The sequence below is a fragment of the Cupressus sempervirens genome, chromosome 7 (genome assembly GCF_028749045.1).
Source record: "Cupressus sempervirens isolate cs-2001-9-10 chromosome 7, ASM2874904v1, whole genome shotgun sequence".
Taxonomy (NCBI): domain Eukaryota; kingdom Viridiplantae; phylum Streptophyta; class Pinopsida; order Cupressales; family Cupressaceae; genus Cupressus; species Cupressus sempervirens.
In genome coordinates, this window is record NC_143124.1 from 169,045,248 (window position 1) to 169,069,239 (window position 23,992).

Here is a 23,992-nt window from a genome sequence, read left to right on the forward strand (position 1 = left end):
AATTTCCTTGACTATTCAAATATCGCAAACCTTGATGATTAGTACACAAAAAAGACTCCTTACAAAGAAGATAGTGTCTCCACTTCTTCAATGATTGAACCATAGCATAAAATTCCTGACCATATTTATAGAACATTTTTTTTTTTCATCATTCAATTTATCACTAAAATAAGCAACAGGTCTACCTTCTTGGGCCAAAATAGCTCCTATTATAGTACCACTAGCATCATAGTCTACTTGAGATACCTTTTTAAAGTTGGGAAGTGCTAAAACATGTTGCTTAATAACTATCTATTTAAATAGATTAAAAATATTATTTGCTCCTATAGTCCACTTAAATTATTTCCTATCACATCTCATTGTTTTTGACAAGGGTCCACAAATACTGCTAAAACCTCTTATGAACTCTCTATGAAAATTAGCCAATTTATGAAAAGTTCTTACCTCTGTCACACTCCTTGGAGTAGGCCATTCAAGGATAACCTTGAATTTCTTTGAGTCCATTTTTAGACCTTCTATTGGGACTATAAATCTCAAGTACACCAACTCCTTTACAAAATGTACTTCTTCAAGTTTATCAGCAACTTTTCTTGCCTCAACTTATCAAACACCTTGCAAATATGGATCAAATTCTCCTCCAATGTCTTACCAAAGATGAAAATATCATCTGCATAAAAAAATGAAAAACTTACCCAAAAACTCCTTCAGTACCTCATTCATGAGTCTCACAAATGCTCTTGGTGCATTGGTTAGCACAAAAGGCATGACTAACCACTTGTATAGTCCTTCTCTTGTCTTGAAAGTAGTCTTCTACTAATCACCTTCTCTGATATGAATCTAATGGTACCCACTCTTTAGATCTATCTTTGTAAAATGCTCAACACAACTCAAATAGTCCATATTATCATCCATCCTTAGCAATGGAAATATCTACTTGATTTTGATGTTGTTGATAGCGTGAGAATCTATGCATATCTTCCATTCTCCATTCTCTTTTGTTGCCAATATGGTTGGTACAGCACATGGACTTAGACTCTCCCCAATCAACCCATTTTGCAACAACTCATGAACTTGTCTACTCAATTCTTCACTTTCTATTGGTGTCATTCTATGTGCTACCTTTTTTAACAAACTAGCTCCTGGAATCAAATCCATTTGGTGATTGACCTTTTTTAACAAACTAGCTCCTAGAATCAAATCCATTTGGTGATTGATCTTCATCATTAGGAGAAACACATTAGAAACATTATTTGACATAATATCAAATACTTCTCCCAACATATTTACTATTTCTACAGATACCTCCTCTACTTCTTCTTTACTATCATTCGGAATTTTAGAAAACTATATATGCTCACACTTCATACCTTTGAGAATCTATTTTCCATCAACAAAACAAATTCTCGCAGCACTACATACCTATTCTTCTTTCTCCTTCAAAGGCTTCAACTTATGCTTCACTCCATCCATGGTTAGAGTGTAGGTATTTTCTTGCCCATCATATATAGCATACCTTTCAAACTACCATGACCTACCCAAAAATATATTAAATATATCCATGCGTATGATATCAAAAAGTACCTCATCCTATTACCTTTCAATCTTGAACTGTATTGAGCACTACTCATTGACCATGAAATTGTGATCATCTTGCACCCAACCAATATAGTATGGATGTGGATGTTTTTGTCTCTTTAGCTTTAGCTTTGTGACCATTATTTTGGACACCAGATTTTTAGTACTTCCACCATCAATGATCACATCACAACACTTATCTTCACATCTACACCTTGTGTGAGACAAACTTCTTTTTGATCAGGTTCATTCTCACCACTTAGCACGATTCTTCTATATATTAGCACTCTTCCTCTTTCAACATCTTTATAATGTGATGATTTGGCATCTTCATCAACATCTGCAACTCTAGCATAGCCTTCTATTCTTTGATCTTTCCTTCCTTGGCACTAGGAACATTCAAATTCTCTATTCCCTTCTTCATGGTGAAAACATTTCACATAGAAGCCTCCTCTTCCAGATCCTTGTTATTTTCTTCTTCCTCTCTAATCTCTATTGTTCTGATCATGGAAATGATTTGAATTTTTTCCCCTTTGGTTCTGACTTCTACTTCCAACCTCATCCTTACTCTTTTAATCATCATTATTGCCTCCATAAGATCATCCACAAGATCTTCTACTACAACCTCTTCCATAAGAATGAATTTCCACTTTAGTTTAGCTATCATCTGATCCCATTTGGTGATTTTTTCCTTTCCCTCTCTATTTCACTCAAAAAAAACCTCTTTCCACCAAATCTTTGAATATCCCTTCTATTTTTTCTTCACAAACTTGACCCTATCAAGATCCTCAATATCTTCATAGTCAAAGTACTCCTCTACTTTAATGATACAATCAATCCACTCCTCTAGGTTAAGATTTATCAAAAATGTGGAAACCTCAAACTTAGGTCTTTTTCCAATCTTGGAGATGGCCTTAAAAATCCTCTCTTCCTATGGGTTTAGAACAATCTCTACTTTGGCATTTTCTTCTTCTTTGTACTTAGTCTCACTTTCATCTCTTACAGAAAAATTATTTTCTCTATGCATTTGTTCTTCTAATGATTTCATTTGTCTTTGGAGGGATCTAAAACCCTTAGGTGTAACACCTAAAACTCTTCCACCATGCTCTCTGTGTGGAGGCATTTTCATTATTTCTATAAAACCCTAGTGTAAATTGCTTGATAATCAGCAATCTATCTACATGCTCAACCTGAAACATGAGCTTTGTACAAAATACTTCATAGTCAATGATATATCTACACACTCAAGAACTTTTTCTCTAATACCACTTGATGAAGCTTAATACTATAAAAACATAATAGAAACAAAGAAATAACAAAAAATGTGAGAACAAAATATGGACTCCTTATTATCATCACAAATGCAGAATTACAAAATTCACAAGTGCAATATTCTAACCCACATGGGTGCCTTCATTATAGTAATCTGCAAGATTAAGCTGTGAACTACCACCAAGTGTTATTCTAGACAATGTTCGACCCTTTCTTAAATAGATAATTTTATGCTTCCTGAGAAGGTTCTAGATACTCAAACTTAATACCTAGGGCCGATAGACCCCTAACAATACATATCAAGTTGGCCAAATAAATCTTTAACAATTATTTAGAAAATTTTGGGCAGCCCAACTTTGGAAGGCCACAACTCTTGAACCATTTCTTTAATTGTCTATTATAGCCACTTTTCAGAAACTCCATCTCCTAATATATAGGCTTGAAATAATGCTAGTGCCCTTCTGTCAAGTTTTCAAACCTCATCTAGGAATTCTAACGCCTCAAACTATGAGTGTAAAGAATTTTATCCAAAATTTTCCACCAAAATATTAAATAAATTATCTACTACTTAAGCTGGAGAAATGAGACTTTTATCATACACTTATTATTCTAAAATGAATCTTCATGTAGAAAATTAGAACATTTGAGCTCATATGATAAACTTACTAAAAATAGCAAGTTCCCAAAAATAGTAACCCCCTGTCTACTAGTCCTTATTAAAATAGAAAGGCTGAACACAAAATTATTTTTGGGTAATAAAAGAATTTTCTTACACCTGGGATGCTCTTGCATTAGATCTAGTTGAAGTCACTATATTGCTTGAGTGTCATTATAACCCTTGAGTGAACAATATTACTCAAGTATCAGCATTGGGCTAACTTGGTTATTATTGTTGGAAATATTGTAATATTATGTAGCTGACCTAATGTAACATATCATTTGGATGGATATATAAGTAATAAATTTCTTCATATTTCAATAATATGTCAAAACATATTGTATATAATTATAAGAGAAGAAGGAATATTGAAGAGCAACTTGTTTAGCAAGCTCCTAAGCAATACAAGGGAACAAAAAAGACTCATTGATCATAGTTAGATGATCATACTATTTGAAAGATCTTTATTAGAAAAAAAATTTGCAAATTAAAGATAAGCCTGCTAGTTCATTCTAATAGGCACAATTGTCAAATCCTTTGACCATGTGGACCTAACAATTCTTTGCTTAATCGCTTCACAAAGTGCTAACTTGATTTTATTATAAAATCATTTCACAAGGTGGACCTAGTAGTCCTACTTACTCTAAACTAAGTATATCACAAGAAGTGATCAATTTTAAGCCCTATGAAGCCAACTTTATTATTGCACAATAGTGAAAGCATTGTGTGTGTTAGTCCCATACTACTTTAACCTTCATTGTGGGGAGTTTCTAGGTTAGAAAGTTTTGTGTCCTATTGTTATAGTATTGAATACTTTATTATTTTATATTTCATGCATGGAAGTAGATTAGAAAATATAATAAAGAAGGATGCATTAAAGATGTTTTAAGTGATTCCTTATTCACACTCCTTCACCACTAGTCACTTGTCTACTACTATGTTTCAAAAAATTGGTATTAGATAAAGTTTCTCCTATCAGAGGCTTAATACCTAGAGAGTAAAGATATGAGGAAATGGATGTTTACAAGTTAGAGAAAGCTACTGATAATAAAAATACTAGATCTATACACGCTGTTGGTGTTTGAAAATGTTACCAATTTCCAATTACCCTGATGAGAACAAGATGCATCTAGGAGTAGCTAACTCCCATTATCAACACATCCATTCAGGCACCAGGCCAACTATAAGGCTGTACTCCTTCTGCACTTCAGGCTTTGCAAAACCTAGGCGGGTGAACCTCTTTAGAACTGACTATGTGACCAGTACAATAAGCATATTCAGGATCTATAAAAGCAGATGAAACCCCTAATCCTTCTATGCTTAACCAAGAGATCACAAGCATGAAATAGCTAAGGACATGACTCATGAAACTGGAAAGCTAAGTATGGGTTATACTCTGAATACCTTTCAACAATAAAATGAAAATGATTTAATAGATTGATATCAGCAAGACCCAAGTATGAGCAATAGAACTTAATGATCCTATCTCTGACTAGTGCCTTATCTATTGGGCAATTAAATGAATCATAACCATACATCTCCTGGAAACCTCAAACATATCTCTACATTAAGATCCCTAATCTATCTTTCACCTTGTGATTAGACATCTGCTACAGAACGAATCTCATACTCAGAAAATCCTATCATGAAATTTGCAAACCCTGTGACAAATATCAAGCAATTACATGGTTCTTTGTTCCATAAGCAATACATTTTAACCACATACATTTCAAAATGTAATGCAACCTAATTCATGCTCTTTGATGACAAATTAGAAGAAATAACAGAGCCATAATCAGGAGACAAGATTCAAACTGAACTTCAAATTTTTGCTGCACTTTATTTGTTTTCCTTGAAATCAAATACATGAAATGTACAAAAAATAACTCATAGATCACCTAAAAAAAAAGAACTATCTGCATAAAACTTAAAATGATGTTCAATACAAGAAAAAATGCTGAAGAATGGTTTCTCAGTCCAAAAATTGGAACCATTACAAATGAAGAAAGAAAGAAAGATATAGCAAGAAATGAATTCCAAAATCTGATATGCAATTGCCAGGTGTCCACTTGAAATCCAATCCTCTGTAACTAAAAAACCTCTTTATTCTTTCATCCCTTCTGATCTTATTTTTTTTCATCATTAATCTGTAGAAAACTTGCAAAATATCCTTGCCTAATGATGAAAACCCTTTACTTGCCAAAATATCTGATTGCCCAATGAAAAAGCCAGTGAAAATGAGTTTTTCACTGAGTAAATCAGAACAAATTCGACCCTAACTACATTTCCATTGCCTTCTACTGATATCCAGGTCATTATCTTGACAAAAGAAAAATCTGAACTTCCTGGTATGAATATGGTTGCACTTTAGGTACCTGATAGAAAACCTCGTGTAGCTCAAATTGACTGATACCTGTGCAAAAGCCGACTCCAAATTTGGAAAATTCGTTTCTTCTTGGTTCCAGCGATATATAATATCGCATATCTAGCCTCCCAGAAACTCGTTTAATCTCGATCTGAAAAATGACTCCCTCGCCTAAAAAATGCTCAGGTCTGCACACTTTGTTTTTAAACTTTTGAAAGATTTAAAATTACTTCTAAAGTCAAAAGTTTAGAATATGCCCTTTTTCAATTTTAAAAAAAAAACTTGAACGTGATTTGAAAATTGGGAAATAATAAAAAATTATTATTTTATTTGCCTTCATATTTCCCTCTCCTTCCATCTGGGTCAACTAGCTTCTGCCATGTGGCATCTTTTGATTAGCCCATGCTATGTGGCTACGGTAACTAGTGAGCAACTTTTGATAGTGACATAGTGACTACCGTCAGATCTATGCCACGTGGCGTGATCTGGTGCGATCTTGAGACCTGCTCGCCGCATGACCTTCTATTCTCTACCACGTGTCCAGATTTAATTGGCCTGTACTGCCACCTCAACATGCTGATAGAGTCACCATGTCATCACCTGACCTGGACCTACTGCCACATGTCGTGAGGTCGCTATCTCGCTATGGTAACCGGTGAGCACTTTCGATTGGCGAGTTAGTGACACCCGCTCGATCAAGACATGTGTCACCATCTCCTTCCTCGGTCTATTTCCTGCCACCTCATCATGCTAGTTAGTTTGTTTAAAATATTGCTTTGTCATCCTGACATCAATCCACCTCATCCGGGTCGGGTCCCACTTTAATTGCTCACGGCCTCCACAAAAGGTGCTTTTTCTTTAGACACAATGCCTTTTGCATGCTATTTTATTTAAATATTAAAAGGTACCCTCCTGCGAGTGATGTGGGATTATTGCTTTTCGCATACTCTACACTGTGCGGCTTCCTTCTGCCCTTAACGTTGAATCTGTGAGTTCTTTGAAACATGGATGGCTTCCTTGTCTATCTCTTTCAACGTGAGTCTACTTCCAATCGCTTCCCCTATTTTCTTTTCATGCATGAGAGCTTGTGTTAATATGCCTCCTACTTTTAACCTTTTTGCTTGCATTTTATCTCTGTCTTTTCTTTGCGCAGGGTTGCTTCATTGGTGGTGTGAATCTTTATTTCAAGTCGATGCTCTGCCCTTATCTAAGCCACTTCTTCTATCTGCCTACATGGTCTAGATCTCTATGAAGTCAACAGCATGGTCTAGATCTCTATGAACTCAGAATTTTTATTTCTTCTATGAACCAGAAATGAAACGTAGTCCCTTCTCAAACACATTTGCTAGATCTTGCTTCACTCAAGATCTCAAAACATCTTCGCAAGGGTATTATTTTTGTTTCAAATAGTGCAATATGTACACATCTCTCATAGCAATTTGATGTGAACAATCTTGGATGTAAACTTCTTTGCATGTCCTGGTAAACCCATACTCGGAGGTTTTTGATGACTTAATTGTTTTCCCAGAGGGCGTGCTTGAAAATCTAAATGCAATCACCAGCTTGGCCCAATGGTGGTAGAAAAATAATTCATTTTCCTATGCAGAGGAAAATGCCTTGGTGCCTTAAACTGCCAATATAGATTGCCCACACTTTGCATGGATCTCCAATGTCTATGGGTGTGCTATATTTTCCCACACAAAAAGCATGTACTAGTTTATCGATTTTAATCCAACTACATCTGGGCATCTTTTTGATTCCTTTATCTTTTATCAAATTGCTTAATAGAAAAACATAAATCATGGCATCTGTAGGGTTCTGCTCAAAAAGATGAGTTGCTGCAAATACTCCTAATCCTAGATTTCCATGTGGTCTACATGCACTAAGAAAACACATCCACACAAATGCAACAAGCTTTATTGGCATTTTTATGATATAGCTTAGAGTTTCCTTAAGATAGCCAGCACGGCTAAGAAGGTCGATCATGCAAACATAGTGATCAGTTGTAGGTACAATGCAATAAGAATCACATATGCCATTGAAGTATTTGCAGCCCTCAACCACCAGACCTGCATGGCTGCATGCTAATAAAACACAAGCGTGGCTTAAATGATCAGGATATGTTCTAGAGTGCTTCATTAGTTCAAAGAGTTTCAAGGCATCCTTGCAAAAACCATTTTGTGCATACCCTGTAATCATTGCAGTCCATGAACCTACATCTCTTTGAAGCATTTTGCCAAACAGTTCATTTGCCTTGTGTAAGATTCCACATTTTGCATACATGTCTACTTCAAGGATTTCTAGGACACAACACAATGGTACAATCCATTTAGGCTAGCCAATCACAGGATCAAAGTTATAACATGCCGAACAGGGGTACAGATCAATCTGGATACCTTAGCCGTAACAAAACAATGCAAATTGTGTTTTCTGATCATGTTTAGCAAACTGATCAAATGGATTCGACATGATCTCAAAATTGGAACATATGAAGTGTCTTACCCTTAGAACACAATGCAAAAAGAATTTTTTCATTTGGGTCAACTGGGTTAAAGATATTATTGGTCGAACAGGGCTTCCCAGAGTTGTGAACAACTAGTTAAATGCACAAAACAATAAATGACCAACTTTGCGGGGTACAAAACCTAGTCAAATGGATTTGAAATGACTTGAAAATTGAAACATAGGTTCTCTATTATGGAAACTAAACATCCCCAAAGTGACTAGTCATGAAATAGTCCTGGGTAAAAGATATTCAGATGCAAACTGGGCCTCTGATCGCTATTTGACACTTGGTAGAATTGCAAATTTTGACACTAGCTCAAAATGGGACTTCACAGAATGATTCGGGATGGAAAAAAAAACATTGTGGATCATATGCATATGTCAAATGAAAGGTGTTAAGCCACTCAAACACCATCTAGGCCTCAAGCTACCAACTGACCACATGCATAAAAGGCACTTTAGGACATGATTTTCCAAAATTTTCAAAATGTGACTAAAAATGAAGCATGCAATTTTCAGTCCCAACAGTGGCTCTGTCTGGGGATGCATGCCCCTTGCGGGCATGGCAAGGATTTAGATCTCTGGAGGAAGCAGACCATTCTCAAAAACTTCAAAACCCTTCTCGAACAGCTTATTGAAAGCAAGGAAACAACTACAACTACCAAGACTATGTACATACGATGGCCCTGGGCCACTGAACTTCAGCAAAATTGTTTACCTCTATCATAAACATGATTCTCATCTGAACTTTCATGAGGTAAACTGAATTTTCTTCTCCTATTAGTTTCACCAATCATATTATCATCGTATAAAAAATCACTTGGAAAAACAAAATCAACACTCTTACTTCCATAATGCATATAAAAACTTGCTTCATTCTCTTGCTCACTATGAAAGTTCTGATCAGCATGCTTGAACATATCAAACTGTAATTGAAAACCTTCTCTAACAAATGACTCGTTCATGCTATCAATTTCGAATATGAATGCATCATATTCAACTTGGGGAAAAGGATCACCCATACCTTGAAAATATGTTTCCTTATGCATAACCGGATGATATTCAAATGAACATTTTGACTTGTACTCACATATATCATCAATGTCAGAATCTGAAGCTAATCCAAAACCTTCAAATGGTTATTCACAATCAGTGAACAGATTAGTCTTTACATCAAAGTGTTCATCATAAAAATCATAATAAGGTATAGGTAGATTTTCAATAACTGTCTCATTAAACACCTTGTCATTTACCTCCTCAGATGCAACATAATCATTAGTTTCACTATCAAACTCGGAAGAAGAACATTATGATCTCTCACAACAGTAAGACAAAGTATCATCATTAAACTTATTCTCTGCTAAATTTGAAACTTCCATGTGTTCTTCAAAAAGAGGATTGATAACTCCATGCAAAACGCCTTTGTAGACATTAGGACAAGTAATGTGCTGATCAACATCAAACTCCTCACCATATAACGGATTAGTGAAAACTTTAAAACCATTTCCAACATCACTGTCATGGATGCTTTCAGCGTATGAAGAAGAAAAATCAGAATTATATGAAGAATCAACATCAACTCCGTCAACGAAGCAGGTAGAAAATAGATCAAAGTTACTTTCATTGTCTCCATATAGGTGATTCAAATGTCTTGCAAGCAAATCATCATTTATCTTACCAATAGGTGCTGATGCATTAATCTCAGGATCAATCACGTACTGATCATCACTGTACTCATCTTCAAGACACTATTCTACACAATTAGGTAATAGGTCTCTATGGATAACCTCTTTTTCTTCATATTGTGTAGACACATTTTCTTCATAACTTTCAATCTCAAACTAATTTACACAATTTTGAACTAGACACTCACTTTCAGATTTAAGAAAAGAATTCATACCTTTACTAGCAAGAGAACACTCGCTTTCGTCATTTCTCTCTTCTTCCCAATCAACATCTGATTCACATGAAGACAGACACACACTAGCACTATCCTCTTCTTGACTTGAGTAATAACTCTCATCATTAGTTTCATATGACACCTCTTGATAATATATTGGATCAGCAACATCATTATCACTTGAAAGATGACTCTCAGCTTTATCATACTTATATTGATATGATTGTCTTTCAACTTTAGATTTAATAACATTCTCAACATGATGCAATCTCTCAATGAGATAATTCATTTCTTGCCTATCCTGTTGGTCAAGAGAATGCATCTCTACCGCTGAAACATTATCAACATATGAGCTTAGTTCTTCTAACTGTGACTGAGATACATATGATTTACATTCTTTATATTGTGTCATCTTGCCATGACATGTCGGATCAACAATTTCACCTTTATCACTTGATAGATCACTTCTGGTTTCTTCCTCCTCATACTGAGATGAATACCTTTCCTCTTCCTGATTCATTATGTTTTCAACATAATGCAAATTATCAAATGGAAAATGAATGGCCGAATTTATACCTTGCATGGATGACTCATCAAGTGAATCAAATCTATCATTCACTGTTGTAATACCATAAACATGTGCATTCACTTCAGCATGAATGGAATCATTTCTTTTTCACAATAGAGAGATTTCATGTTCACATGTTTTTATTTCTGAGGCTTCAACAACACTATTTACAACAACAGGAGTGCTTATTTGCTGATCTGAAATCAAACACTCCTTATGACATTGGCTTGTGCTTTGCACCTCATATTGCCAACCAATATTTCTAGAGAAGTGACTCCGGGTTAAGCCATACTTTATGTTATTCTCAATCTCTATAGCTGTCATGAATGCTTGATGCAAAGTCTTGGGTTTTTTATCTCTCAACAGATAGTTCATCTTCCTATCAAAAGCACCAAGATAAACCACTAAACACATTTGATCATCCAGCTTGTAACTTTCAGGAAATTCACTCAAAATCTTTGCAAATCTGATATTAAATTCAGGAACTAGCTCACCATTCCTGATTTCAATTTTCAAAAACTTATCAAAATAATCAGAGATGCTTACTCTTTCCCCAAACTGCATCATGAAAAGTGATAGTAATTCATCCCAGGATGAAATTGAACATGCTGGTAAAAATGAAAACCAGTCCCTAGCATCATCCTCTAAAGTCTGAACAAACAATTTCATCTGAATGTCTTCATGAGCAATTTCAAAATCACCAACCAAGTCACTAAACAAATGAACATGATGACTGGCTGAATTTTCATGGTTTCCACCAAACTTAGGCAAATACTTTCTGACGTTACAGGGCATAGTATTTGGGAAACCATGAATACCATTAAAATTCAATGCCATATACCTCCTGGTAGAAATAGATCTAAAACTTTCACTAACAGGCTGCATACTAGATGAGATGAAACTCGACATTTTTCAACTCAAGACTCATTCACCATTAAAAACTTTTAAAATTCATAACTTGCAGCAAATTCTTCACAACCCTCTACCAAATGAATGTTTCAAATACACTTCACAACTTTAAAACAACAATTGAAACCAAATCCAGTGAAATGTATTAAAACACAAAACTAATCTCCTCTTCTTAGTGCTCAAACTTCACTTGATGGAGAATACATATGTAGAACTAACTTTCATGGGAAAGAAAATTGCATTAAAGTATAAAATACCTCAAGTGTTGCCGTATGAAACCATTGATCTGCTGATTGGCCTGGTGCTAACATGAATTCCTCACACCACTGATCATAACCTTATAGAGTCGCCATCTCCTTGAAGAGAGAAATGAAATCACGGCTATGATTCATCTTTATCATTACAAATTCTTACGACAACAGATCACACAACACTTCCAAACTTATTTGTCAGAAACTTATAATAGGTTTCTCTTCTTGCTTGCAAATTCATCTAACTTTTAGATCTGCTTGATTCCACTGAAAACTCTTGAAAATAATTTATACATCACTGATCTACAATGATTTAGAGATCCTTTAAGTAGAGTCGCCACTCACTATTGTGAGAAAGATTTGAAACAATGATTTATAACATGGCAGATTTGAATTGCAATTCCAACTTGTAGAATTTGCACATCTTTAAAACACTTAGAAGGGATAACCTTTATTCAACAATTCTGACTCTGATCTTACAGCAGTATTTTGAAAGCAACAACCGGCTGACTTGACTGAATATGAACACTCTTAGCAACACAATCTGTACTCAACCTTGAAAAATACTACGGTAATGGATAAAACTTAACTGGGGTGCATGATTTAGAGCAAGAAAACTGGAAAGAACATCAGAGAACTTACTGCTGAAACTTTTTAATGCACCTCTCTTGCTGTATTGAATCTGCTATTTTTAACTTCACAAGGTTTGTCTTAAATCTAATTCAATACAGTCCCCAGTAGAGTCGCCATCTTGTTGGTGTTTGAAAATGTTACACATTTCCAATTACCCTGATGAGAACAAGATGCATCTAGGGGTAGCTAACTCCCATTATCAACACATCCATTCAGGCACCAGGCCAACTATAAGGTCGTACTCCTTTTGCACTTCAAGCTCTGCAAAACCTAGGTGGGTGAACCTCTTTAGAACTGACTATGTGACCAGTACAATAAGCATATTCAAGATCTATAAAAGCAGATGAAACCCCTAATCCTTCTATGCTTAACCAGGAGATCACAAGCATGAAATAGCTAAGGACATGACTCATGAAACTGGAAAGCTAAGTACGGGTTATACTTTGAATACCTTTCAACAATAAAATGAAAATGATTTAATAGATTGCTATCAGCAAGACCCAAGTATGAGAAATAGAACTTAATGATCCTATCTCTGACCAGTGCCTTATCTATTGGGCAATTAAATGAATCATAACCATACATCTCCTGGAAACCTCAAATGTATCTCTACATTAAGATCCTTGATCTATCTTTCACCTTGTGAATAGACATCTGCTACAAAATGAATCTCATACTCAGAAAATCCTGTCATGAAATCTGCAAACCCTGTGACAAATATCAAGCAATTACATGGTTCTTTGTTCCATAAGCAAGACATTTTAACCACATACATTTCAAAATGTAATGCAACCTAATTCATGCTCTTTGATCACAAATTAGAAGAAATAACAGAGCCATAATCAGGAGACAAGATTCAAACTGGACTTCAAACTTTTGCTGCACTTTATTTGTTTTCCTTGAAATCAAATACATGAAATGTAGAGTAAATAACTCATAGATCACCTAACAGAAAAGAACTATCTGCATAAAACTTAAAATGTTGTTCAATACAAGAAAAAATGCTGAAGAATGGTTTCTCAGTCCAAAAACTGGAACAATTACAAATGAAGAAAGAAAGAAAGATATAGCAAGAAATGAATTCTCGGATCTGATATGCAATTGCCAGGTGTCCACTTGAAATCCAATCCTCTGTAACTAAAAAACCTCTTTCTTCTTTCATCCCTTCTGATCTAATTTTATTTCATCATTAATCTGTAACAAACTTGCAAAATATCCTTGCCTAATGATGAAAACCCTTTACTTGCCAGAATATCTGATTGCCCCATGAAAAAGCTAGTGAAAATGAGTTTTTACTGAGTAAATCAGAACAAATTCAACCCTAACTGCATTTCCATTGCCTTCTACTGATATCCAGGTCATTATCTTGACAAAAAACAAATATGAACTTCTTGGTATGAATATGGTTGCACTTTAGGTACCTAATATAAAACCTCATGTAGCTCAAATTGACTGATACCTGTGCAAAAGCCGACTCAAGATTCGGAAAGTTCGTTTCTTCCCAGTTCCGGTGATATATAATATCACATATCTAGCCTCCCAGAAACCCATTTAATCTCAATCTGAAAAGTGACTCCCTCACCTAAAAAATGCTCAAGTCTGCACACTTTGTTTTTAAACTTTTGAAAGATTTAAAATTACTTCTAAAGTCAAAAGTTTAGAATATGCCCTTTTTCAATTTAAAAAAAAAAACTTGAACGTGATTTGAAAATTGGGAAATAATAAAAAAATTATTATTTTATTTGCCTTCATATTTCCCTCTCCTTCCATCTGGGTCAACCAGCTTTTGCCACATGGCATCTTTTGATTAGACCATGCTATGTCGCTATGGTAACTAGTGAGCAACTTTCGATAGTGACATAGCGCCTACCGTTAGATATGTGCCATGTGGCATAATCTGGTGCGATCTTGAGACCTGCTCACAGCATGACCTTCTGTTCTCTGCCACGTGTCCGGATTTAATTGGCTTGTACTGCCACCTCAGCACGCTGACAGAGTCACCATGTCATCACTCGACCTAGGCCTACTGCCACGTGTCGCAAGGTTGCTATATCGCTATGGTAACCGGTGAGCACTTCATGTTGGTGAGTTAGCGACACCCACTTGATCAAGACACGTGTCACCATCTCCTTCCTCGGTCTATTTCCTGCCACCTCATCATGCCAGTTAGTTTGTTTAAAATATTGCTTTGTCAAGTTGATGTCAGTCCACCTCATCCGGGTCGGGTCCCACTTTAATTGCTCATGGCCTCCACAAAAGGTGCTTTGTCTTTAGACACAACGCCTTTTGCATGCTATTGTATTTAAATATTAAAAGGTACCCTCCTGCGAGTGATGTGGGATTATTGCTTTTCGCATACTCTGCACTGCATGGCTTCATTCTGCCCTTAATGTTGAATCTGCGGGTTCTTTGAAACATGGATGGCTTCCTTGTCTATCTCTTTCAACGTGAGTCTACCTCCAATCGCTTCCCCTATTTTCTTTTGATGCATGAGAGCTTGTGTTAATATGCCTGCTGCTTTTAACTTTTTTGCTTGCATTTTATCTCTGTCTTTTCTTTGCGCAGGGTTGCTTCACTGGTGGCGTGAATCTTTATTTCAAGTCGATGCTCTGCCCTTATCTAAGCCACTTCTTCTATCTTCCTACATGGTCTAGATCTCTATGAAGTCAACAGCATGGTCTAGATCTCTATGAACTCAGAATTTTGTTTTCTTCTACGAACCAGAAATGATGAACAGTCCCTTCTCAAACACATTTGCTAGATCTTGCTTCACTTAGGATCTCAAAACATCTTCGCAAGGGCATTATTTTTGTTTCAAATAGTGCAATCTGTACACATCTCTCATAGCAATTTTTCGTGAACAATCTTGGATGTAAACTTCTTTGCATGTCCTCGTAAACCCATACTCAGAGGTTTTTGATGACTTGATTGTTTTCCCAGAGGGCATGGTTGAAAATCTAAATTCAATCACCAGCTTGGCCCAATGGTGGCAGAAAAATAATTCATTTTCTTATGCAGAGGAAAATGCCTTGGTGCCTTAAACTGCCAATATAGATTGCCCACACTTTGTATGGATCTCCAATGTCTATGGGTGTGCTATATTTTCCCACACAAAAAGTATGTACTAGTTTATTGATTTCAATCCAACTACATCTAGGCATCTTTTTGATTCCTTTATCTTTTATCAAATTTCTTAATAGAAAAACATAAATCGTGGCATCTGTAGGGTTCTGCTCAAAAAGATGAGTTGCTGCAAATACTCCTAATCCTAGATTTCCATGTGGTCTACATGCACCAAGAAAACACATCCACACAAATGCCACAGGCTTTATTGGCATTTTTATGATATAGCTTAGAGTTTCCTTAAGATAGCCAGCACGGCTAAGAAGGTCGATCATGCAAACATAGTGATCAATTGTAGGTACAATGCAATAAGAATCACATATGCCATTGAAGTATATGTAGCCCTCATCCACCAGACCTACATGGTTGCATGCTAATAAAACACAAGCGTGGCTTAAATGATCAGGATATGTTCCAGAGTGCTTCATTAGTTCAAAGAGTTTCAAGGCATCCTTGCAAAAACCATTTTGTGCATACCCTGTAATAATTGCAGTCCATGAACCTACATCTCTTTGAAGCATTTTGCCAAACAGTTCATTTGCCTTGTGTAAGATTCCACATTTTGCATACATGTCTACTTCAAGGATTTCTAGGACACAACACAATGGTACAATCCATTTAGGCTAGCCAATCACAGGATCAAAGTTATAACATGCCGAATAGGGGTACGGATCAATCTGGATACCTTAACCGTAACAAAACAATGCAAACTGAGTTTTTTGATCATGTTTAGCAAACTGATCAAATGGATTCGACATGATCTCAAAATTGGAACATATGAAGTGTCTTACCCTTAGAACACAATACAAAAAGAATTTTTTCATTTGGGTCAACTGGGTTAAAGATATTATTGGTCGAACAGGGCTTCCCAGAATTGTGAACAACTAGTTAAATGCACAAAATAACAAATGACCAACTTTGTAGGGTGGAAAACCTAGTCAAACGGATTCAAAATGACTTGAAAATTGAAACATAGGTTCTCTATTATGGACACTAAACATCCCCAAAGTGAATAGTCATGAAATAGTCCTGGGTAAAAGATATTCAGATGCAAACTGGGCCTCTGATCGCTATTTGACACTTGGTAGAATTGCAAATTTTGACACTAGCTCAAAATGGGACTTCACAGAATGATTCAGGATGGCAAAACAACATTGTGGATCATATGCATATGTCAAATGAAAGGGGTTAAGCTACTCAAACACCATCTAGGCCTCAAGCTACCAATTGAACACATGCATAAAAGGCACTTTAGGACATGATTTTCCAAAATTTTCAAAATGTGACTAAAAATGAAGCATGCAATTTTCAATCCCAACACTGGCTATGGAGCAAGTCAAGAAACTAAAGTATCAAATCACTTACTCTCCAAACAGTAAAAAAGAATTGGATTTACATATGAGTGACAATAACTACACAAAAGAAACAGAAGAAGACCTATACAAATAAAGAATCTTAGAGGAAGAAGATGCATCCATAGAAGATCTACTGGTAAGGAATGCTACTCTACAAGAAAAAGTGAGAAAATTGAAGAAAGAACAAGAAAGTCACTTAGTTAGGCTATGTGAAGTCATGGAGAAAAAGAATAAATCAATAAGTGATAAAGAAATGCAAGATTAAGAAAGAAGATTACTTTCTACAAGGCTAGACAAAAAGACAAATGAAGTTTAGTAGTTATCTCAAAATCAATCAAACATGGTAGATCAATTAGATGATGCAAATTAAGGAATCATGAACTTGAGAGAGAAGAATGAGATAAGAGATGAAAATGAATTAAATGAGAGAAGATTTAGATCACAAGAAAGTGTGAATCAATTACATGAGAAAACCCTAAATAGACCCAAAGGCACTACTATCTTAGAGTATAGTAATCAAGGAGAGGCATTACAACAAGGAGCTTAAAAGAATAAAAGACCTACATGCAACCATTGTGGAAAGATGGGTCTCACTTTAAAATAAAGGATGGAGAAATAATGGAAAGTCAAAGTTCAATGGAAGTTACTATAGTTTCAATAACCCTGGATACAAAGAAAGTGAATACAAAGATCAACCAAAATTTGAAGGATAGTATTTTACACATAACAAGCAAGGACAGAAATCATCTAAGTGTAGTACAAAGTGATGAAACATTAGACCAAGACTAGAAGCATTTATTAGTTGGGACTAAAAAAAATGGTGCATATGTTACCTATGTGGACAGTACTGACACATTGGAGAAAATTGTGTAAGAACTGACTTTAGGAAATGGACTCCCACTAAAAGATTCTATTTATGCAAAGAACACAATTATTTAGCAAGAAACTTTATGAACCAAGCTACTACAAATTTTGGTGAAGAAAATAAAGGAAAGAAAAAAGTTGATATTAAGACTCAAAGGAGTTAGAAATGAGTAAGGAAATCTCCAGATATTGCTCATTAAAACAATTGATTTATTGACACCCATGTCAATGAGTTGGGAAATTTGGCTACCTTTTAGTAAGAATCTAAGGAAATCACTGGAGCTATGATTAAAAATAATATCCTAAATTAGTTACAAAAAAAAAAAGGAAGTGAGTTAAAATAATCATATAAGATGCACTAGGAAAAATGGAGGAAACATGGTTTAACCAAGTTGAATCTTAGTTATAACTAAGTTGTTAGGCATTATAGAGCTATTATTTAGTTATAGCTGAGTAAGGTTTGGTTGTATGACTTAACCAAGTCATATGACTTAACTAGGGAAGTCAAGTTAGTAGTTAGTTCAAATTGAGCTTCATGATGTATAGTTGATGCTGAATTCAAGTTTGAAGAACTAATAGAGGAATTTCACCTACCAATGTATGGAGCTTTTATGAGACACTAAAAGTTTATTTTTTCATAAAAGATTAAATAAATGATTTATTCTTTCAACACAAATTTAGAGCATTCAAAATTATTTTGAACCCCTCAGTAATCTAAGACAAAATTTATTTGAGAGAAGTTGTACTAAAATGTTATCTCACTCGCCAAGCAATATGGTAACCACATCAAGCATGAAGATGAGGAAGGGTTCTAAAATGTTGGTGAAGAATGTAATTTGCAAAGTACCTCAAATCAAATATATCCTACATTTTTTGAAGAAAAGGAAATCATAGGAGCACACTCAATCATACCGCCTAAGGTACTTCTAATCCATGATATAAAGATATTTTATTATTATTCAATTCAAGACTTAGGCACTTTTGAGATAGATTAGTATATAATGTATTATGTTAAAATGGAGCATTGAAACATGAGTAAAAGAACTTGGAAAACAAGGGTTTGACCTACATTCTATACATGCTATGGAATTTGCAAGTAAATGTATTAGGTACATCCTAAAAAAGGTTCATGATATGTATTTCTAGTTAGAAAAACTAGTAAAGATTACAAAGAAAATGATTCATTGAGTAACAAGTTATCCTATGCTGGATAGACCCAAGACAAAAAGCCCCATCTCAAGGAGAATTGTGATGCAAGAGCATCTTGGGCTTTCTTAAAATCCTTCATGTTGGGGGTATTTGGCTTTGGAGTTGTGAACTTAGTCACCAAAGTAGTGGTTCTTGGTCGTGGTTGAAAGTAGTGTTGGCCGAGATGATCAGTCATTGAAGAGGATTGACGTATATTGTTATTTAGTAGTCTCTATTGTGCTCGACATGTGTTGGTTACTCAGCATGTATTGGTTTCTCAGCATGAACTAAAAACTTGGCATGGTCTCTTGAGCTCAACATTGCTTGGGAATTTAATAGTGCTCAGCTTGGTTTTACCGACACTTAGCTTGGTTTTGGTTTCTATTGGTACCGAATTGTCTGTGAGCCCATTTTTGGAATTTAATTTATGTATGGGTATTTAATATGTGTTGTCTCCAACTTGTGGCTCAACATATATTTAATGTAAGAGATTTAATTTAGTATGTAATGAGCTAGGTGGACATGTGGCTTGGTTGAGTATAAGTGAGGGGTTTTGTGAAGTCTTTATTCAAAGCTATTTGTTATCATTACATATTGGAGAAATGGATGAATTATAGATATGAATTTTGAAGAACTAGGGATGTAGCTTGATAACCAAAGGATTTTTGGTGGACTTGAGGGTACAAGTGCAAATTCTTCTATGTGTTCTTATCCAATTGTGTATAGCTAGACTAGTTCAATTGGGTTTGTAAGTTGGATCTTGTTGGATCTTGTAGAACTAATTTTTAATTGTTGTGTGTATTTGAACCTAACTTGGAAGGCCTTTTAGCCAAACATATTGCATGTAATCAATTGTCTTATCAATAAAGAATTGTGATTTGGTATTAGATCTTGCATTATTATTGTTTTGCTATTGTATTTCCATTGTGTGGTTGTTTGTTTGGGACTCTGATATCTCCTTTCAGGATTCTCCTACCTTGTACTATGTCAGGTGGTATTAGAGTGAAGGTTGTCCCTAAGTGTGTAGAATAATCACTAAAGTTGATGAACATTGCACTATGAGTATGGGTTGGAGATGGTTGATTTGGTGAAGCCAATTGATCTTCTTGACTATGGACTTATTTCTTAGGGTTTGTAAAAATATTGTAAGATGCCTCCAAGAAGATTGGGTCCTAGGGAAATTGATGATCTTAGTTATGTTGTGGAAGAAAGGATCTCAAAGAAGATAAGAGAAAAGTTTAGATCTCAGATTGCATTGATGAAGAGTGACATGATTACTAAAATTGTGAGTGCCTTAGGTTGTGTACCTAGGCATGTGGGTACTAAAGGTAGTTATGAGGAAGTTGTTAAGAATTTGAAGTTTTTGGATCTAGTGGTGAGGACAGAACTGATCATGTGGAGAGACCTATTAGAAATAGGGCTGGGTAGTTTTCTAGACCTGGATCTTAGTTGAAGTTGAAGCATAAGATAAAGGTTTCTAATTTCCTAGGTACTTTGACTCATGAAGAGCTAATTGATTGAATTGGTAAATTGGAATACTAATTTGAGCTTGAGTATATTGAGGATCCACTCAAAGTGAGGTTGGCACAAACTAAGTTGAAAGAACATACTAACCTTTGGAACGAAGAATTGCAAAGAGACAAAGAAGAGGAGTGTGAAATGAAGATCTCTAGATGGAGATTGATGGTGACTAAACTTAAGGCCAAATTAACTCATGACAATTATGAACTTAATTTGTTTAAAAGATTGTAGAATCAAAAGTAGAAAGATATTTCTATGAAGGATATTACCAAGGAGTTCTACAAATTGACTATTTGTTCTGGTCACAAAGGATTGTCAAAGGAGAAGGTAGTTTAGTACATTAATGGTTTAGGATTTAATATTCAAGATGAGGTTGGTATGTTGAATATTTCTTCAATTGAGGATGCTTATCAGTATGCTTTGAGAGAACAAGAGAAGATGAAGAGGAAACATCAATGTGATCCTAAAGGAAAGGAGAAGTGGGATAGCTTGACATAAGCTAAACTAAGTTCACAAGGTGAACCAAAACCTATTGATTAGAAAAGGATGATAAGTGAAGGTGTGTTTAGAGGTAATTATTTCAGATGTGATAAAGAATGGCATAGATATTTTGAATGTGTAATTAGTAGGACAACGACAATCATGAATGAGGTTATGGTTCAAGATAGTCAACTTGAGTAAGTAGAAATATTGTTGGCTCAGCGAGTACTAGTTCGTGAGAGGACATTAGAATTTTTTCAAATGACTAGTTTGTTTAGGGCTTTTTGTATGTCTAGTGACAAAATTTGCAAGGTGATTGTGGATGGTGATAGTACTAATAACCTTATTTTTGAGGAGATGGTACAAAAGCTTGGTTTGAAGAGAGTAAGACATCCTTATCCTTATAGGACTAGCTAGTTGCAAGGTGAACATGCTTTGGAAGTGAGGGAGAAATGCCTTGTTGATTTCCATATTGGGTAGTATAAGGATCAAGTGTTGTGTGATATTATGGACATGAATAGATGTCATGTATTACCCTATAGACCTTGGCAGTATGATTACAAAGTTGTGCATGATTGTGTTAGGAATGTGTTGAGAAAGGTGGCAGGAAGATTTACCTAGTTCCTTTTCAAAATGAAGAGCTTGGTAGGTGGAACCTAAGTATTGGTAGCTGATTTGAGATTGAAAATTTTGATAAGGTTGGAGATTAGTATGGAAAGTAGATTTTTAGCACACCTAAGATGGTTGTGAAGAAGCACAAGAAGAATAAGGGAAAGAGTGTACAAGTATCATGAATGCATTCTTTGAGATCTTCAAGGAGAGAATGTAGAATAGTTTTTGGATTCTTAAACAATCAGTTGATGAATATGAGCAAGACATTTGTTTCTTAGTTGACTATGACAAAGTTGACATTCAAGTAGTAAGACCTAAGATTTTTTGGGTGAGACCATTGGGATATAAAGCTAACATTGATTAAAAAAAGAGATATCATTGAAGCCCTTTTCAATGAACTAGTAGATCCTAAGACCACTTATTTTGGAGCCTATGAAGAAGCCAAGATAAGGACATCAACTAAAATATAGATTCCTCAAATTTTGAAGAGAGGAAAGAAGAGGATGGAGAACTTTGAGAAGAAATTTTCCAACAATAATGCTCCTCTCATGCTTACAAAGGGTAAAGGTGATGATATAGAGGAGGAATAAGAAGAAAGTGAAGATGAAGAAGAAGAGGTGGAATAAATGCCAAAAAAGAAAGGTAGGACAACACCAAGAAAAATTGGTAGGTCATTTATGCCTATGAGTGCCATCACCAAGCCTAGAAAGTCAAGAAGGACATTGAAGCTTTAAGATGATGAAGATGATGAAAATACATTGGTCATCTCACTAAGGAAGGCCCCACCATCCTTTAAGAAATTATTGAAATCAATAAGGGAAGGAAGTGGTATGATAGGATTAAAATATTTCAAATATGAATATAGAAATAAGGAGGAAAAAATAGATAGAATATGTGTTAGTGGAGAAAATGGCCATATGGAAGTATGAACCAAATTAACCCAAAGAGAAATTTTTTGAAGCCCTATTGAGGGTAGTTTCTAACCACTAGATTAATGCAATAAAAATAGAGTAAGACATCATAGAATAGAATCTAACGAAGTTAATGCCAAATCTCTCTAACAAAGAAATAAATGACCCTATGAATAAATAAAATAATAGAAAGACTCTACTTGATTCAAGACATTTCAAATTTTGTCCAATAAAGTTGAGGATGTTGTACAATCCACATCCATTATCTAGAAAAACATTTTTGATTTGATTAATAAGAAGGAAGAGGAAGATCTACCAAATGTTCTAACTATTGAGGAGTCTAATAATGAAATGATAGCAGTAGAATCCATTGCATCCCTTCCAACCTCTCTAAGCCAAGCCCCTATTAAATCAAGATTTGAGCTACAGACTACTGAGTTGAACATAGTTCAACTAAGTATAGAGAAGGAAGAAATGAAAGAAGAGGAGAAAGAAAACCCTCCATCCACCCTAGTAGTAACCAAGAAAAAATCTCTTGAATTATTCTTTGTGAAAGCACAACTAAGTAACAAACCATCAAGGATGAGTACACAGTTGAAAAAGAAATTGAAGAAGAAAAGCTTCAATTTAGCATTTAAATGGAGAGTGATGCACATGAAAAGAAAAGAAATAATACTCTATCTAAATGCCAAAGGTAAAGAAAAAGAAAATTTTATTGAATACATTGACCTAGGTGAAGAGATTGTGATTCCTAAATGGGGCCAATCTAATATTTCTTCTGGTTAAATGGAGATTCTGATTGAGCTATGGAGAATGAGAGCTCAATAGAAAAAGTTGAAGGAAAAAAGGGATAAAATAAAAGTCTTAAAGACATTAAGAGTATATTCTTGGTTACAATCTGAATTGAAGTAAATAAAAAGGCACATATTATTGATCAGTTAATTAAAATTGTAGATAATTTAATAAATATTTGGATGGTCAAGGAAAACTTCATCAAATGGTAGAGAGAAAATTTAAAAATAAAGTTTTAGAGAATATAGCCAAGAAAATTTCTATTGACCAAGTGGAACTATCCATTCTTATTGCTACATGAAGGTGCTTTAAATAATGTTGTATTAGTATTTGTAAGATTGAGTGATATAACAAATTTTACTAAGGAAATCAAGGAAAATAAAGAAAAGATTGATATGGACTTGAAGGCTAGTGCTAGTCAGTTGGAATTGAATCAAAGTACAAACTCAAATCATTTTGAAAACATCATATTTTTGACAAATTTACAATTAAAGTTGTTCATGGAAGAAG

The 23,992-nt window shown here is 35.0% G+C and overlaps 2 pseudogenes; both read right to left on the bottom strand.

Annotated features, from left to right (window-relative positions):
* Positions 1 to 7,460: 7,460 nt before the first annotated feature.
* On the bottom strand, positions 7,461 to 8,153 carry LOC149546053 (pentatricopeptide repeat-containing protein At2g03880, mitochondrial pseudogene; annotated as a pseudogene).
* A 7,485-nt stretch (positions 8,154 to 15,638) lies between these two features.
* LOC149546054 (pentatricopeptide repeat-containing protein At2g03880, mitochondrial pseudogene) lies at positions 15,639 to 16,331 on the bottom strand (annotated as a pseudogene).
* Between the last annotated feature and the right edge of the window lie 7,661 nt (positions 16,332 to 23,992).